At 49.0% G+C, this 12,580-nt stretch overlaps 1 long non-coding RNA gene across 2 annotated transcripts in view; it reads right to left on the reverse strand.

The window, feature by feature from the left end:
* Nucleotides 1–358: 358 nt before the first annotated feature.
* Nucleotides 359–12,580, reverse strand: part of LOC140846431 (uncharacterized) — a 41,279-nt gene continuing 29,057 nt past the window's right edge. For both annotated transcript variants that reach the window (XR_012125516.1, XR_012125515.1), the window contains exon 3: nt 359–4,603. This is a non-coding gene — a long non-coding RNA (uncharacterized lncRNA). The remainder of the gene's footprint in view (nt 4,604–12,580) is intronic.

Below are 12,580 nucleotides of genomic sequence, written 5' to 3' on the forward strand. Positions count from 1 at the left end.
ATACACAAAGCAAATAAATGTGTGGCCAGCTTCCTTATGACACACAAACGGCACCACAGTTTACACCCACTGTTCCCCCTCTTAAAATTTAACAAACTCAGAAGAACACTGCTTGAAATTTATCCTGAAAACATCACCATGGACTTGCACAATGATTTACCTGAAAGGATGCCTTTTATCATATCATTATAACAGTGGAAAATGGGAAACAACCTAAATACTCAACTGTTGGGCAGTAGGTTATGGTATAGCCACACAGCTATTAAATGAAGCCATTAAAATGGTGATAATAGAAAAATACTTGCTAACATGTTAAGTTGGTTTTTACTATGTTATAAAATGGAAAAGATAGCCATAAAAAGGTATATTCATATTTTATTTCACATAATCAAATATTTCAAATAATGTTCAAATTAATATTCATATTAAAATTAAAAAATATCAATGTGGTCACACATGGAGAAGGTTGACAGTGGTTTTCTTATAGTTAAATTACAAGTTTTGGGGTTTTTTTCTTATTTGTTTTAATGATGAGCATGAATGAATTTTATAATTAAGCAGAAGAGTTATGTAAGAAATCAGATTGTCTGGAAACATAAGCACTTAACCCTCAAATCAGTCTCAGTCCCCTCAATTAGCCTTAATCTGTAAATGATGGGGAGAGGGGTAGACCCACTTCAGAAGCTACTGGAATGGAAAGACCGAGTTCATGGCCATTTGCCTTTAAGCAAACTTGACCAGGACCAGTTCTCTTAGAAAAACCCTGGCAGCCTCCCCAGCATCAGAGAGTCCTTGAAGAGAGAATGACAGGCTGTGGGGTCTTTATAATAGAGTGTTTGCTGAACGGAGGTTGCCAGGCGCAGAGTGGGAAGGCCCTCTCGCACCCTTCCGCCCGCAAGCCCCTAGGGCTCAGCCTCAGTCCCCGATGCCGGGGGTCCAGAGCACCCTCTCATTCACATGTCTTCACCTGCTGCATCCAGTTTTTCTACGATATCAAACACAGTGACCTGGCTAAGAAGTCCTTGGACATCTCAGTCTGGGACTATGACATCGGCAAGTCCAACGATTACATTGGTGAGTGTTCCCAGCTCCCAGAGAAAACCCGATCTTCTGTCCTCCCAGGAGACGAAAGCCTTATCTGGGGCTGTACAGAGCTGAGGGTGGCCCTTTCCGGCGCGTAGCCACATTGTCTAAAGGCTAAGTTGGGCCCCATGGGCCTGATTTGGGTCTCACCTGCAGATGCCTTTAGATGAAAGAGCTCACCAAGCCAGGAAGATTCAATCACAATTGGTTATTTACTGAATAAATCACCTCCAGCGGAATAGTTAAATCACAGCAGATTGGGGTCTGTGGCCTCTGTGGACAACAGGGTGCAATGGCTACCTCCTTAATCTATTCGCAAGTCCAGGATGAAGGTTCTGATTTTCGCAGCCCCCTCCAAATGGTAAGGAAGAACAGTCACTAAAAATGGAGCAGGCAGGGAACCCCAGGCAGGGGAGACGGTGGGAGCAAAGGTGTGGAGGCAGGGTTGCGCGGGTGACAAAATTGACTCTTTGGAAATAGGTGATAAGAACCTGGAAGTAACAGGAGAGAATTATCAGGGAGTAGGGTGGTGATTAGTAGAAGGTCCTACAAAATAGATGATTTAGGAATGACTTGATGCCATAATAGGGGGTCCTTGCAAGTTCTTGAGTACACGGTCTGTAGGCAGAGAAGGCCAGTAGTAATCATAACATCATGCCAATAATTGTCCATAGAGAAATGGATCCGCTTGGTGGAGGGGGTCCACCACCCTGCTGCTAGGTGACCAGTCAGGTTGGGGAAGGGAGCAGAGACCTTAACAAGGAAAATTGAGGGAGTTTCTACTAATTTTTAACCTAAATTTTAATTTAATTAAGCAGGCATTCGTACATAGGAAAGCCATGTCCTGTGCACAGAAAATAATACATACCTGACAATTACATTTATAAACAGTATTTAACACCAAAGCCTGGGGCTCCGGCTATTCCCATGATGCTGTGTCTCAGGTAGGCTGTCCCCACCTGACCCTTCTCGGTTTGGTGACTGGAACAAACATGTCTTTTCTCAAAGGAAATTGGGCAGCGTTGCTTTGATGATGTCAATATTGATACAGGCCAAACACTGGTCTTCTTTCCAGGTGATTCTAAATGCTAAGGGTCACTGGTGTCACTCCGGTTCAGCTGGCTGCCCTGGTTCCCATGGCTGGGAGGGCAGTCTGCCCAGAGGTCCTGCCCCCTGGGAGCTCCATCCTGGACCAAGTATGTCAGTGGCATGCATGTCATTAATGTGCTGGTGGACACACTCCGGGGCATCGCCCTGTTGTAGCTAAGAAGCCACTCAACACTCACAGGAAAGCGAAGGTGCAAGAAATGTCAGAAGCCTGGCAACCTTAGGAAATCATCATTAGCCTACAGGATTAATAATACCACGTGGAGTTACGGGTACTGAGGGCTTCCCATGGCAGAGAGATTTCCAGCATTCTCTCTCGGAGTCTTTGCCTTAATCCTTTAAGGGAGGTCTTAGTGTCATTTCCATTTTACAGATGAAAAAACAGAGGCTCAAGAGGGGAAGCAATGTGCCCAGGTTATCTTGACCCACCTGCTTTATTTTGCTGGCCACTCTTGGAGGTGTGGGCCATATGTTACGTGTCCTCAGACTTCAGGGAAGGAAAGCATAGCTATGGAGACAGGCTGAGCAGGAATTACATCAGGCTCCTGACTTCTCAATGGTACTTCACCTTTCCTACCTGCAGCTGTGAAATGGGCATAATACCTCCCACTCTGTAAGGTGCAAAGAAGGGACAGGGAATTGAGCTCCTGGCCCCAATGCTGGCACACACTGTACCAGAGGGGAGCTAATGCTACTTCCTCTCAGGGCTGTAGGTAAACTGGGAGAGGGCTGGTAAGGTGACCAGCAATGGCGCCTCTGTGGGCAGTCTGTGGTAGCTCCAGGTCTGGCTGAAGCCCATGGGACGTGCCCACTTACAGTTTGGTCAAATCCGCTGACAACAGCCGTGCCTGGAATGCCTTCCTCCTGGTGCCCAGCTTTGCCTCAGAGCTCTCAGCAGCCCAGCCTTTGATCCGCTCCTGGACGCTCACACCTGCTTTCTCTGGCCCTGGCGCAGCTGACGGGGACTCGGAGGCAGCCAGTGGGGATTCAGACCCTGCTCCCATGGTGCTCTCCTCCCCAAAGAGGTTGAGGCGCTGCTTGATGCTGCCCCTGGGGGTCCATCCTCCCTCCAGCCGGATTTCTCCATCAGCCGCTCTGCTCTTGACCTCAGCAAATTCTTGGTCATTGCCAGGCCTGGGAGAAGGGGACTTGGGCACCTTCTCGGGCTCCCCAACCAGGTTGGCTTTCCCATCCCCAGGATTCTGGTCTTCCATGGGACTGTCCGTGGCTGAGCCCCCAGCAGTCCTGAGGCTCCCCGTCTGCATCTGCTTAACAAGCATTTTCCACTCTCGGATCTTCTTGGCCACCTCCAGAAAGTCTGGACTGTGTCATGAAGGGGAGCCCCTGCTTTGACCAAACACTCCACACCGGCTTTGGGTTCTGGGTCGGACCTCCCTGGGACCCACCACTGGGCGGTGAAACCTGCAGCCTCGTCGGCCACCTTGCTCAGCACAGCAACTCTGTCCTCGAACGGGGCCATGAGGTCCATGGACAGAGGCCTGGGCCTCCTCACCCACATCTTCTCCGGAGGGGTCGGGGGCACTTTCCCCACAGCGGCCACTCCGCCGGGGCTTGGCTTCTGAGCCTAAATGGATTCAGTGAAAACAGCCAACACAGGCCTTCTCTTCAGGTGAGGCCTAGGCTCCGGAGTGGGGCCCCTGGAGCCCTCCATGCTGCTGGCTTCTGACAGAGGCTCACTTGGGCCTGTCTCCTCTGGAGTGGCAGCTGGCCTTGTGTCCTGTGACAGGGAGGCTGGTTGGGGAAGGGTCCCCCCAGGCTTTCTGGAGGGCAGGGCTGGCTTGGGGGCCACCTCAGGCCAGGAGCCCAGAGAGGACTCCTGAGACTCCCCTGTGCCAGCCTCCTGAGCCCCCTCACCGCTCTCCTTCCCCAGAGTGGGGCGGGCTTTGGCAGTTTCCAAGAGTCACGGCCTTGGGGCCTGGCTGTAGAATCGCAGCCTTGCTGAACAGAGATGAGCCTCTCCTCAGGCCCTCCCTGCTCCCCGCCTCCTGCCCCACCAGGCTGGGCATCCTCTCGCCCAGATGCTTGGCCTCTGCATCCTGGGAGAGGCCACGAGGAGAAGACAGCCTGGACGGGCTGGGCTGCAGGGACGTGGCGGGGGGTTTCAGGTCCTGGGCCTTGCCTGTGGAGAAGGGTTTGGGGGCGAGCCGTGGCAGAGGGAGGAGGCAGGCTGGGCTGCTCCTGAGGGGGCTCTTCCCTTCCAGGAGCAGCGCTGCAGAGGGGGCAGCACTGGCCTGGCAGAAGTAGGTCCGCTGCAGGGTCTCCTATTTGGCGATTTCACCCAGGCCGGGCACTCTAGCCAAGGAAGTTATGGAGCCAACTTCAACGTGCATCACCATGGTTACAGTTGAGGATCCATGGGGATCAGGAACATACCAAATGGAGAAGCAACCACCTTAAAAAAAGAAGGTAAATTTAAAAAAAAAAAGAAGAAGGTAAATTTAAGGATGGAAGCAAAGAGGATAGGGGACTGAGTGACAGACTATTTCTGGACAGCAACTCTCCACTGCCCTTACCGACCAAGCCTAGGAGAGTGTCTCCGTCTCTCTGAGCTCCCGGCAGGGGCAGAAGATAAGCTTTTCTGAGGTTTGCTCCAGTTCCAAGGGTGGGGGGAAAGGGTGCCAACGTTCTCTAGCGCTCGCCTGACTCAGTTAAGACCAAAGGCAGCACCTCAGGTAGAAAATGATTATCTTTGCTATACAGATAAGGAAACCAGCTCAGAGAGACCAAGGAAGTGGCCTGGAGTCCCTCAAGAGTAAGAGACAAAAAAGGTCAGGATTCGAACCCACATCGAACTCCAAACACACACCACCACTCCCAGTCCCAGGCACGGCGAGTGCACCCTGCCTGCGATCCCTTCACTGCTGTTACTCCAAGTCTTTCCCAGGTCAGAGCCTGCCCACATCAGGCATCCCAGCCGATCCTCCCGATAATCCTGTGTGGGGCGCCAGGCACAGACAGGCTAAGTGACCAGCCCCGGCTCACACAGCTACCCAACGCTGGAGTCCCCGGGGCCACAGACTTGGTTAGTAGCCCCAGAACCTGGGCTTCAGCTCCCTACCCCACGGGCTGTCCCTTACTTTCCCCTCCCCCACCCTTCCAGATGCCATTTTAAAAAATCTTCACTTTGTATGCCACCCACTGCTGTGATTTGTCAGCCTTTGGTTCTTTTCTGTTGAACAACAGTATTGTGTTGGCTGCCTTCAGAGTCTCCATAAGAAGAGCAAAGGCTAATGGTGAGGGCCTCCCACGAGTGAGGCCTCAAGGTAAGCAAGGGCTTCCTATAGCTGATCAATCACCTCCTCCTCACAGCCCTGTGCAGTGGGCATGAGGGTTATCAGACCCCACTGTGCAGGGGCTCAGGCACCAGCCCCTTGGTCATCTAGCTATGAGCTCTGCTCTCTCAAGGCACGGAGCCTCCTCTCATTAATCCTCCAACCCCAAGAGGCAGGGATTAACCCTGTCTCCATTATGGAGAGGAAGGGGAAGAGCACAGAGAGGTCACCCAACTTGCCTACATCACACAGCTGACACTTGATTTCAAGTCCTCGACCCATTCAACTCGGTCTTTTTAAAAATTACGTTGTACTCCTTTCTGATCTAAAAAGTGCCAGACAAGCTGCTGTTCTTGATCCTTCCCCACCCTCCATGCCAGTATGTTCCCTTTCCCTGAAAAATGTCCCCCAGCCTGCCCCCCTCTAGGTGAACTAAAAGTAGAAGGTATTTTAGTTAAACACAAGCCTCCTGCTTCCCTTCTGGGGGCCCCATACTGCGCCCCCGGCTCTGACTCACTCAGCAGCCTGCAGGAAAGAAGGGAAGACAGATTTTGATATTTTCTCTTCCTAACACGCTCAATGGTGCTAACAGATTCTTTCTCCCCAAACCGGAGAACACTGTCTAGACACGGTTAGAGGCAGAACGGAGAAACAGATACGGAGAACTGGAGAATCAGAGAAGAGGAGAGTTCCATCTGCAATGACCTCAGGCAGGGTTCCAACACACCCAGGGTCCTGCCCAAAATCAGGACTGTTCACCTTTACAGGCAGCCCCCATGACCCCTGTAAACCCTGCTCTGGGAGACATAAGTAGCCTGGACATGAGACACAGGACAGTAACAGGATTCAAAGGACAGAGGAAATTCCCTGGCAGAACCCACAGGCGCCCTCCATCCCCTGGACACTCCAGCGCACTTATCAGAGCTGGCAGGCCCTGGCTGGGGCGCTGTGACAACCTGAGAAAGCCAATGGCATCACGTCTCATGGCAAATGAGGCTGTCTGTAAACTTCTGTGGCAGAAGCCGCCAGGAAGGCGAAACTCGTCTCTGCGGGCTGAATTTCATCAGGTCTAGAGAGACACAGGACAACAGCCTCAGTTGTGGAACTCTGGCAATATGTGCACAGACGGCACAAAAGCTCTCGAGCTCCAACTGCATCCGCTGGCATCTCCTCCAGCTTGTAAAACTCAGTCTTTTTGGCTTTTCAATATTATAGCATAAAGAGTATTGAGTCCACAGTAGGTGCTCAATAAAAGTCTCCCTTGTTCCTCTGATACATGCTCATTGGGCACCTGCCATGTGCACAAAGATGAACCAGAAAAATCTCCCACATTCAGGGAATTGACAGTCTTATTTAAGAAACACAGACATCTCTGTGCCCCTCCAACCTAGTACGAGATCCCTTTTCCACGTCCACAGAGGAGCACAAGACACGTGGTGGGACTCATCATCGCTACACAGCAATATTTAATACTGAGTGATCCTTTACATCTCATCAGTCTTTCTCATTCAGCAGCAAGCCCCAGAGGGCACCCTGAGTCCCCAGCAGCTAGCACAGTGGCTTGGCAAATACATAATTGTTGAATATATAAATAAGTAATTGTTGAGTGAATAAATAAAGGAAGGAATATTCTTCTGGCCCTGCTCCCCACTTTTCTAAGATACTGAGTAAATGGGGGGACCATGAGTTTCATGACACTAAGCAGTCATGACATCAGAGGAATGACACTGACTCTGGCAAGCTTTCGGGTGGCCATGGGTCAGTGGCTTCTGGAGGACGAACCAAAGAACTGTACAGCGCACAGCTGGAAGCCCACCTGCCTGCCCCACCACCAGGCCCCATCAGTTTCACTGGACCACAGGGAGGCGCTCCACTGTCTAGGACAGGCCAGCGTCAGACTCCTGCAGTGACCACGTTCAGCCCACACAAGCACGCCTGCTCATCCGCCCGCCTGTGAATGAAGGCTGCTCTGAACAGCTTCCCCTGGGAGGAGAGTCACCAAGGGCAACCGCTGCTGAATTAGAATCAATGGTACACAAACGCTGGCCTACTCTGGGATCCTTGAGCCCACCTCAGCGGCCATGCTGCAGGGAAGGAAAAGGGCAAAGATGACAAAGACCACATCCCTCTTAACCAGAACAGGGTCACTGTTTTCTGATGTCTAACATCTTGGGCTTCCTCTCAAGCTCCCATTTAAAATGCCTGGCAGATACCTGGTATATAAATAATGTTTGCAAAAATGAATCAATAAATTAATTAGTAAATAAATCCACAAAAGAAAAAAAAACTTTAGAAAAACCACTACAGCGGGCAGCTAAATAATATTTTAAAGTCTTTCCCAAACCTACAAACCCATGGTTCTCAGGTTTTCATTTAACTTGTTGCGAAACGCAACGAAGACAGCTGAAATACATGACATGCTCTAGAGCCTTACTTTAAATGTATCACATATGTTACGCTTAATTTGAGGTGTTAGTCTCTTCCAAAACGTTTGCTATCTTCATCTGGGTGACGGTTACATGAGTGTATACACATGTGTCAAAACTCATCAAGCTGTATACTAAGCTTGGTGCATTTTATTGCATGTACCTCAATTTAAAAATAAGTTTTTAAAAAAGGTGCTAAGTAAGTGAAAGCACAAAGTGAAACAGACTGAATTTCTGAATATATGACTGTCATAGCATCCAAGTCTTTTCCAAGGAGACACTTTCAGTGTCCCACCCGGCATCCTCAGTACTCACCCTGGGGGCAGAAGGCTGCCTACTGAAGATGCCTATGATTCTCTGCGGAGGGCTTGATTTCCGGCTGGGGAAGCACACTCGGTTAGCAGGCAGCACATGCCAGAGACATCAGTGAGTCAATGTCCCCAGGGCAGCCCTCCGCCAAAGACAGAGGGCAGGGGTGTATCAATACCCCAACTCCCTCCCTCCCTGGGGGAAAAGTCTGACTTAGATATTCTGCACTGTCGTGACAACACACCCAGTGCTAACTCCTTGCTTTCCTTGTGTCACCTCCACACTCGCCCAACAGTGCTTCCTGGGGTCACATCCCTAAAGAACCACGCATGCTCAATCCTTCTCTCAGGGCCTGCTGCTGGGAGAGCCCAACCAGAAGCCCTTGTGGGTGCTGGGCATCTCTGCCCCTGCTCAGCAGTTATTAATGGTAACCAGGGGCAGCCCCGTCCCTCAGGTCAAGGTGACAACCAAACAGAAGCACTCCCTTGGGGTGATGGGAAGAAACTCCTAAGTGGTTTTCTTCCTGGATAATTAAATCACAGAACCTCCATGACAAATGTTGAGTGCAGAAATGACACAAGCTCTGCTTGGTTTTTAAGGCAGGACAATGGGAAAGAGGTAATCCCAGGTGCACGTGGGCCGGTGGGGGGGATTTTTCCTATCCCAGAGGCAGGACACAAGCCAGTCAGAGCTACAAGTAGCACTTGGAGCTCCTGATTCACAACATAATCATATAACTACTATATGTATTATACATTATTGTATTATATATTTTATATACTTATATGTACTGCATATTTTATGACATATTTATAAGGCATATACAAATGTACACTTATTTATATGATGTAGAAATTGCTTTGGCCCAAGGACTCTATAAAGCAGGTTCTCTCAGCTATGGGAATCCTGTGTTAGCGGCCGAACAGACCTTGAGGCAAGCATCATCTGAAAACAACCATTCAAGCCTGACTGGATTGGGAAAAACGCTAGAAAGGCCTGGCAAGATGGTCTCGTCCAGGGATTCATGAGTTAGTATTTTTGAAAACAGCAAGTGCTCTGAAGAATTCTACAAGATCACACCCGGCATCCAATTCTATTCAATCTGCAACTTGCATCTCTCTCCACATCCGACTGACATCTCTCCACATCCTGCACTTCTCTCCGTCTACTCCCTGGGGCCATCCTCCTCCCCCCAGACCAGACCACCACCCTCTGGGCCTGAAGGACCCCACCAGCATCCCTCCTGGCCTCCCCCACACTGCAACAGGCATGACCTTTCCAAAAGGCGAATCTAAACATTTCACCCTAATTTTTACATAGTAAGAATAACAACAAAGTGGTTTCTATTTATGGAATGTAAAACACTTCACAGACAAAAATTCATTTTATTCAGCAACCTCTGAGGCAGGTGGGATTTTATCCCCATTTTACAGAACAAAAAATGTCTCAGTGAGGTAGAAATAAAGCTTCTAGAAGAAAATACGGGATAAATGCCCTTAAGTAAAACTGCTGTTCATCAGATAACACCTTAAGATAGTGAAAAGGAAAGGCATAGATTGGAATAAAATATATATATATATATAAATTGTAGTATTTTACCTACATAACATTTATAAATAAAATTTGTAACATGAAATAATTATATATATATATACAACCTTCACAAAGGACTCTATCCAGAATATATAAAGAACTCCAAATTAATTAGAAAAAGACAATCTGAAATCTGGTTAGTTTATTTGCTTTTAAAGACAAAAGATTTCAATGGGCACCGTACACACACACACAGAAAAAAAATCTCTACATCAATGAACACATGAAAAGATGCTGAACTTCATTGGTCATCCGGAAAACACAAATTAAAATCACAGTGAGATACTACTCCACAACTACCATAATGGCCAACATTACAGAGACTGACATTACCAAGTGCTAACAAGGATGTAGATGTGGAACTGGTGTTAGTCGACATACTTTGTGAAACTGTTTGGCAGAACCTACTAAAGCCGATCTACACCTAACCCACGACCCAGCAATTCTACTGCAGGATGTGTACCCAACAGAAACGAGTGCTCAGGTCCACAAAAGGCCTGTACACAGGTGCTCATAGCAGCTTAATGCATAATAGCCTGGAAGCCACCTAACTGTCCAGCAGTAGTAGACTGGATAAATAAATTGTGGCATGTTCATAGGATAGGATAGAAAACAGCAAAGGAAAACCACCAGACTACCGTGACACACAAAAACATGCCCAAATATCACAGGCATTATGGCAAAATAAGCATCATACTACGGTATTTACATGAAGTTCAAGAGATGGGCAAACTACCCTGCAGTGGCTGAAGCAATGACCTTTGGGGATTAGTGATTAGGAGAGGTCCAGGAAACCTTTCAGGAGACCTAGGAATGTTCTATAAACTGATATGGGTGGCATTTACATGCTGTGTACACATGTAACCATGTATTCAGTTTATACCTAAGGTTTGTATACTTTACTGTACATAAGTTATGCCTAAGGAAACAAACCTAAAATTCCCAGTGGCATCCGGGTACTCCTGAAATAAAGCCACACCCCTCACCATAGCCCTCCGTGATCTGCCCCAAGCCACCCCCAGAACCTCATCTCTGGCCGAATCCTCTCCCTTTTCTCCTGGCTCCCAACTTACCCATTCTGGAGACCTCATTTTGCTCTGACATGAGAGGAGTTGGAAACTGTAAGAATCCCACCTTCAGATGGGAAGGAGACCTGCAGGGATTTGCCAATCACCTTCTCTTTTTCTGAGTGATGTGGATACTCACATGCACTAATGCAGCAACAGCTCCCTGATTAGATGCCTCCTCCTTCAGAAAGCCTTCCCAGATTGCGATACCCACGCCACATAGGCTCTGTTTCCCACAACTCTCTACTTCTTTGTGATATTTACCCTATTGTTCTAAACCTGTTTACTTGTCTGCCTTGCTCCCAGAGCACTGAGACCCTTTCTGTTGTGTTCCCTGTTGTAGAGCCAGAGCCTAGCAAGGTACCTGGCACATAGTAGGTACATAATAAAAAACTGCTAAAACAAATGGATGTTTGAATGAGAAAATGAGCCATTTGAAGGTACACAAGAATGGGATAGGGTCAGTAGTGATTCTATACAACCTCCTTGGTACCCAGAAGGTAAAATTGGGACCCAGAGAGGGTAAGTGGCTTAGCTAATGTCACACAGCCAATTAGAGACAAATCCAGCATAGAATCTTCAGTAGACACTGTTGCACCCTCCCCCACAACCAGATCCCCTCTCCTGGTCTGGACCCTGCCCCCACCTACTACCAGAGAGGTCTGCTCACCGTTCCTGGGCACATCCTTTTCCAGGATAGCTGTCTTCCAACAGGCTGACCCAAGATCCCCAACTCTCCCTGGAAACCCCCACAAACCAGGGCCTCCATTGCCAATGACTGACTTATAAGGGATACAAAAGGCTGCTTACCCTTGCCTCAAGGTAAGACTTACTGTGCAGCTCCAGAGACCGCTGGGGAATCACACTAAAGCTAACACAGCTGAGACCACGTCTCCTGCTCTGCCACCTTCTGCGGGCCTCTATCCCCGACTCCTGCAAGTGCATCCCTATCTCTTCCCCAGCACACACATCCAAGCTTCTCAGGAACCCTACCTTGGACAGAAACCAAGGCTCTGGACTACCTACCTGCCTGGAGTCCAGGAGGAGGCTCTGACTCCCGGATGTAAGTCTAAAATGAACGACGCCAGCGATGAACCCAGGACATGCCAGGAGCCCAGGTGCAAGGGGAGGTGGTATCCACAAGGTGTGTGCCTGTGTGCTGGGGTGGCTGCACCCTCCGCTCCCGGTGTCCTTTACTGTAATCTCTAAAAGATACACAGGACGACCCCATCAAAAGCAGTTCCCTGCTGCATCATTGTGAGCCCCTCCCTGAAGGCAACTTCACCGGCCAGGTTATAGAAAACACTATAGAATCTTCTAAATTTGGAGACCACCACCTGCTCAGTTCTCCCATACCCTACATTTGCACTGTGTAATCACCAGCTATTATGACCGCCAAGGACATGGTGTTTGGGGCTAGCACACAAGGCTGACGACCAGGAGCTCCAGGTCTCCTTGCCCTGTTTGTGTCCCTCTCTCTGACCCTTCAGAGAGTGGACTTCCAGAGTCAGCCAGTTGGGTGTTTGATCCCACCTTGACCTCTACAAGCTGTGTAACCTTGGGCAAGTCACTCCATCTCTCTGGGCCTTGGCTTCCTCATCAATAAAATGGAACCAAGGATATATACTTCATGTGTTCATGTGACAATTAGACGAGATCACATATGTGAAGTGCTCAGCACAATGTCTGTGGATGCCACGTG

This window comes from Manis javanica, chromosome 15 (genome assembly GCF_040802235.1).
Source record: "Manis javanica isolate MJ-LG chromosome 15, MJ_LKY, whole genome shotgun sequence".
NCBI lineage: Eukaryota > Metazoa > Chordata > Mammalia > Pholidota > Manidae > Manis > Manis javanica.